Here is a 7,091-nt window from a genome sequence, read left to right on the forward strand (position 1 = left end):
AGCAAGAGTCGGATGACGTTCTTTGAAATCTTCGTAGAAAGAACATGTCCGATTGTACCCCAGAAGTTTTCACAGGTAGACGTCAAAGGCTGTAACTGCTCGAATATTCGCGACATAAAGGGAAAGTTGACTACTTGGAAGCTGAAGTCATCCCCTTGTCATACAGTCTTGTGGAGAGTTTTTTTTTTTGTCACACTGAATCTTTATGAAATATGAAACAGACAAGGCGGTCTCACTGCTTTCTTTTACTTCGATCTCAAGTGGGTGAATCAGTGGACCTACCTACCTACATACATACATATAACACGTCCCATTTTAATTCTGGAAACCCAAAAGTCCAGAAACTTGGGCAGGCCCATGGGCGAGAATATTTTCATTTACTCAAAACTCATGTTTTTGTTTCGCAAATACTTAACATGTATTCCATCAAGTATCATACACAAAATTTAACTCATTTTAACTTAATTCAACAATTTGATAGCGATATTGAAATAGTTCGCCCATGGGCGAGAAAAAGGTTTGGCCCATGGGCGAGAATATTTTCCTTTACACAAAACTTATGTGTTTGTTTCGCAAATATATTTAAATACATTCCTTCACGTATCATGACACAAAAATTAACTCATTTTAACTTAATTCAACGATTTTATAGCGATATTGAAATATTTCGCCCATGGGCGAGAAGAAGGTGTGGCCCATGGCGAGAATATTTTCCATTACACAACACTTATGTGATTGTTTCGCAAATATATTTAAATACATTCCTTCACGTTAAAATGAGTTGAATCATATGTCATGCTTATAATCCCTTAATGTATTTGCGAAACAAAAACATGCGTTTTGAGTAGAGGAAAATATTCTCGCCCATGGGCCACAGCTTTTTCTCGCCCATGGGCGAAATATTTCAATATCGCTAAAAAATCGTTGAATTAAGTTAAAATGAGTTAAATTTTGTGTATGATACTTGATGGAATACAAGTTAAGTATTTGCGAAACAAAAACATGAGTTTTGTGTAAAGGAAAATATTCTCGCCCATGGGCGAGATGGTGTAAATATTGAGTTTTTGAACTTTTGTTTTTTTCATTTTTTCTTCCTTAGTATGTTCCCATGAACACAGCATGCTTATTTTTGTAAATACCTTTGACCGAGACTGGGAAAAGACCGTAGAGTTTCTGGACTTTTGGGTTTCTAGAATTAAAATGGAACTTGTATATATACAATTCTTTACCACATTTAACTTATACGGTTGGTTGGTTGTTGTTTAACGCCGCACTCAGTATTATTCTAGCTTTATGACGGCGGTATGTAAATGATTGAGTCTGGATCAGACAATCTAGTGTTGAAATCATGAGCATCGATATTTGGGACACGATAACATGATTCAACCATGTCAGCGAGTCTGACCACCCGATCCCGTTAGTCGCCTCCTGCGACAAGCATAGACGCCATTTACGGCAAACATGAGTTGCTGAAGACCCATTCTACTCCGGATCCTCACGGGTCTTAACTGATACGGAATGATACATAAAATACAAAAGCAGAAGCAGAAGTATAATTGAAAGAAAAGCATGAGCATAAGAATACGTGAAACAAAAGCATAAGCTGGGGGACATAAAGGCATAGCAGAGGCATACGCGAAAAACAAACATAAAGCATATGCAGAAGGATACGTGGAACGAAAGCATAGGCTTGCGGGACATATAAGCATATTAAGCAGAGGAATACGCGAAAAACAAATATATAGCACATACAGAAGCATACGTGAAACAAAAGCATATTAGGCTGGGGAACATATAAGCAAGGCAGAGGAATACGCGAAAAACAAATATCAAGCATATGCAGAAAGATACGTGAAACAAAAGCATACGCTGGGGGACATATAGGCATATTAAGCAGAAGCATACGCGAAAAACAAATATAAAGCACATACAGAAGCATACGTGAAACAAAAGCATATTAGGCTGGGGAACATATAAGCAAAGCAGAGGAATACGCGAAAAACAAATATCAAGCATATGCAGAAAGATACGTGAAACAAAAGCATACGCTGGGGGACATATAGGCATATTAAGCAGAAGCATACGCGAAAAATAAATTTAAAGTATATGCAGAAAGATACATGAAACAAAAGCATATGCTGGGGTACATATAAGCATATTAAGCAGAGGAATACGCGAAAAACAAATTTAAAGCATAAGCAGAAGGATACGTGAATCAAAAGCATATTAAGCAGAGGCGTACGTAAAACACAAAACTATGAACATGTTGCTTTTGGCGGAAGTGGAATCTTAATGTTATACTTCAAGCTACAGCGACACGGGACGTTATCTCAAATGTCACCAGGAACACAAAGGTTGCGTTCAACTCAGTGAGCTAAAGGTCGTCACGAAATGTATCGATATGAGTTTCTGAAACTACGTAATCACTCTAGATAATGAGTTCCTTACATAAGACATCAAATGCTAGGTCAGGTGATTTAGAAATACCCTTTATCTCATCTGGAGATTTGTTAAACGAGTTAAGGACAACCTACATGACGGTCCTTAAACAGAACATTGATTATTTTCTGAATACAATGTTTTCTATTAACCTTCAAGTATGTGGTTGACAAACATGCCCACTACATTGGAAAGCTTCCTTGACAGCTCTTAGCAACAAAAGGTAAATTTGATTGAATTTTCGAAAAGGAAATTTTGAGAGAGTGAGATTGAGGGTACCGGTAATTTAGTATCAATGTAATGCGTCATCGTGGGGAAGGCCAGGGTTGTTTGGTTGAATTGAGAAACTATTGATTCTAATAAGTACATTGAATACATTGTCATAAACGACCATAACAGAATTTAACAGTATATGTTTTTAAATGTCAGCAGTTACTGTACGAAATCAGAATAACATTGTAATCAGGACCATTTGAATGTTTCTTTTCTGGAAAGTAGCATACACTATTGGGCAAGGAAAACCTATTACCTTGTTCAGTAACTTCATAAAAAGAAACAAAGACACGGTGTTATGTATATGATAATTATTTTAATGAAAGGAACCATTTTGTGTTGTCTGTACACAATTGCAATGCCATATCGATAGTGCACTTGCCATAAAGCCGAGCGAAAGAGACATAGGGTCAAAATAACAAAATGCACGAGTCCACTCAAAAGATGCTCATAAAGTCAAATCATGTGACAAGACATGTCCTTAGTAGCGTGTGGGACCACCCCCTGCATCGTCAGTTGCCGGGTGATGTCAGCAGGAATTCTGCGCCACTCATTTAATAAAACCTGTTCAAGCTGCGGTCTGTTTTTTAGGGGAGGTACGCGTTGTCTCAGCTGTCGATCAAGGTGATCCCCTAGATGCTCTATGGGATTCAGGTCTGGAGAACATGCAGGGCAAGGCAACACGTGGACGTTAACGTTGTGCAGATATTGCGGAACAAGTGTGGCGGCATGAGGCCATGCATTGTACTCCTGAAAAAGGGTGTCCACGTAAGAATGGCACAACACTCGCAACACTTAATCTCTGTATCTTTGGCCAGTCGGATTCCCACGGATGGTGACAAGCCTTGTTGTCCGCTGACCGCAAATACCGCTCCATACCATGACGTCGCCTCTGCCATAAGGGTGCAAATCTTGGATGCAGTTAGGTGCCAGTCGCTCTCCCCTACGTCGATAAACACGGACTCGGCCATCATTTCAGAACACGCTAAAGAGACTTTCATCTGTGAACAGCACGCCTTCCCAAACACGCCGCTGCTACCGACGTACAGTTCTTGCCCATTGTAATCTGCGTTGACGGTGTAGAGGGGTCAAGGCCATTTCCACGGAAGGGGCGATGCGCTCTGATATCATCAATGCGGAGTCATCGTAAGACTGTTCGTCTCCTGATGGGTTGTTCCAGTGCCGTCGCCGTGTATTCGGGTGTATTGTCCGGATGCAGCGGTCTTCAACTGTCGCCGTGACCCTTGGTTTTCCCGAGCTTGGACGGTCTTGTGTTCAAATTACAGTTAGATATATTTTCAAATCATTGACAGGTACATATTAATAATTAATCAAACTGGTATATACGGATTTACAATTTAACGACCTCCAAGGAATAATCATTTCGTGTGGTGTTGACTAACACAATGACTAAGCATGTTATTCAATTCGTTCACATACATGTACAATACAGATCATGGCGCTTTTGACATTCTGTGAAGGCAATGCTTCGTATATGATATCGCTTTCAAATAAAGCTTTGTACTCTATTCTATAAAATATTCAGAACATTTCCTACTGCCACTGTAATGTTAGGTAGAAACGGCTCTGCTCGGCGAAAATTCGGGATCGATTCCACAGACGTCATATGGCTTGGACTATTGTTAATGTTTAATATATTTTCTCACCTTTTTCAGTTTTCTTTTCACAATGTAATGTTTTATTTCGTATTCATCATTCAAATTGTAAAACATAACGAGAATTGAAACCAAACCGAAAGTCAAATGCCGTTTTATTCAACATAAAGATAGCAGGTGTACATAACTGGTGATAGAAATGATGGTTGGGTAGCCTAGTGGTTAAATTGTGTTTGTGGTGGTACGATCCTCCCGGGTTCGATTCCCCACATGGATACAATGTACCAATTTCTGGTGTTCCCCGTCGTGATATTGCCGGAATATTGCTTAACAGCGGCTTAACACCATACTCACTCACTCACTCACTCACACTCATGTACGTACACACAATTCTGTCCAATGTAACAAATAAAAGCTTTCGCATTAAAAGCTTATGATTGACAAAATAACATAAAAATCAGTCTACCACGGCCAACGTTTAAGAAACATTTATCTCTTAAGCTTATATTTATGACAGCATTTTCGAAGCTTGGCAAGTCTCTATGCTAAAAGGGCAGTAGTTGCGCTGGGCCATTGCTAACTAAATACAGTGTTCAAGCAGGTGGCTGGGCATGCCACGAGAATGATGCAGATGCCCAAGAGGCCGTTGACAACCCTGCAATGTAGATCAACACTTTATACACCCACCTCACGAACGACGATGGGAAGAAAATAGCTCTTCGTTAAATTAAACAGATTAGGGAAAATATAACAACGGCTGATATAAAATTTATCGTTCTCGATTTCGTTTCGCATTTCCCTGGAGTGTGTACATTCCAGTATCATAGAAACTTTGGCAATGAAGAAAGTATCTGCTCGATTGGTTCAACATCTGACATCTGATCAAATACGCACCAGACACTACATGATAATCTCTGTTTGAACCGACCCATGCTTGCCGTAAAAGTGAGTGAGTGAGTGAGTAAGGTTTTTACGCCGCTTTTAGCAATATTCCAGCAATATTACTGCGGGGGACACCAGAAATGGGCTTCACACATTGTACCCATGTCGGGAATCGAACCCTGTTCTACGGCGTGACGAGCGAACGCTTTAACCACAAGGCTACCCGAATGCCGTAAAAGGCGACTATGCTTGTTGTAAGAGGCGACTAACGAGACCGGGTGGTCAGGCTCGCTGACTCGGTTGATGCATGTCATCGATCCCAATTTCGTGGATCTATGCTCATTTTATCAATCACTGGATTGTCTGGTCCAGACTCGATTATTTACAGGCCGCCGTCATATAGCTAGAATATTGCTGAGTGAGGCGTTAAACAACCAACCAGCCAACCCACTCTGTTTGAATCTGACCCAGAAGGGTTCGTGCAACGATTTGAGAACATGGATGGAACCCATCTTCAACACTCCAGTGCAAACAACAATAGTAAAGAAAGAATTGACATCAGACCTAACAAAGGCAAAGCCAGTCCCATCAGATTATGGGAAGGTTATGGCTTCCGTGTTCTGAAATTAGGAGGGTGTTATCAAGATCGACTAAAGGCCAGAAATAAACAGAGCATATTATATGCTGCACTTTTGAGGCAATTATGGGATAAAGACTTAGTGACGTGGGAAGTTGAGAAAGGGGGTTCCATCGGGACAATGCGCCAGTGCACAATCAGATCTTGTCATGGCTACAATCCACGAGTGTGGCGTTGAACTATTTCAGCACCCACATTATTCTCCATATTTTACTTCCATCTGTTACCTAACATGAAGAAAGCTCCAGTCGGAACCCATTTCGACACAAACGATGACGTCACAACAGCTGTGGAGAATTGGGATAAAATCCCTTCCTGTATCAATGTGGAAGGGGATGAAGTTGAAAGATATATAATTTTAATGTCTTTAGGTCCAGGCTTTCTATATAAGTCTCAAATCATAACAATCATATATCGTATAATTGAAAGCTTAAGTCATAAGCCCTTTGCTGATAATTGATCATTACTTTTCAATTAATTATTTTACGAGTAGGCACACAGTAGATAATTGCTGGTCACAAGTGGAGGCTGATTGCGTGATACCCCCACAATATGGATCGTTGCCCATGCTTTCTGTCACTGGCTCATTGCATGGTACTACCACAGCGTGGTTGTCAACAAGTAAACCACCGGTCAAACACGTATCTCGTAAAGTAAGGAACTGTGACACACAAACTATTGGTTGGTTTGTTTGTTGTTTAACGCCGCACTCAGCAATATTCCATCTATATGAGGGCGGTCTGTAAATGATCGAGTCTGGACCAGACAATCCAGTGCTTGACATCATGCGCATCGATCCACGCAATTGGGACCAATGAGATGCATCAACCAAGTCAGCCAGCCTGACCACCCGATCCCGTTAGTCGCCTTTTACGACAAGCACAGTCGCCTTTTACGGCAAGCATGGGTTGCTGAAGACCTATTCTACCCCTGATCTTCACGGGTCCACAAACTAATGAGAGTGAGAGAGAAAGCGTCTATATATGTGTGTATGAGAGTGAGAGAGAAAGCGTCTATATATGTGTGTATGAGAGTGAGAGAGAAAGCGTCTATATATGTGTGTATGAGAGTGAGAGAGAAAGCGTCTATATGTGTGTAGTGCGTGCGTGTGTGTTTGTTTGTTGTTTTACGCCGCAGTCGGTTGTTCTGACCCGGCAGTCAAGTGATTGATATTGCAAGCAATGGTCCACGCCGTCGACGTACGATGACCAAATCGTCGGGGTACGATCGCCCAATGGCAAGTC

The sequence above is a fragment of the Haliotis cracherodii genome, unplaced genomic scaffold (assembly GCF_022045235.1).
Source record: "Haliotis cracherodii isolate W230 unplaced genomic scaffold, xgHalCrac1.p SCAF_8, whole genome shotgun sequence".
NCBI lineage: Eukaryota > Metazoa > Mollusca > Gastropoda > Lepetellida > Haliotidae > Haliotis > Haliotis cracherodii.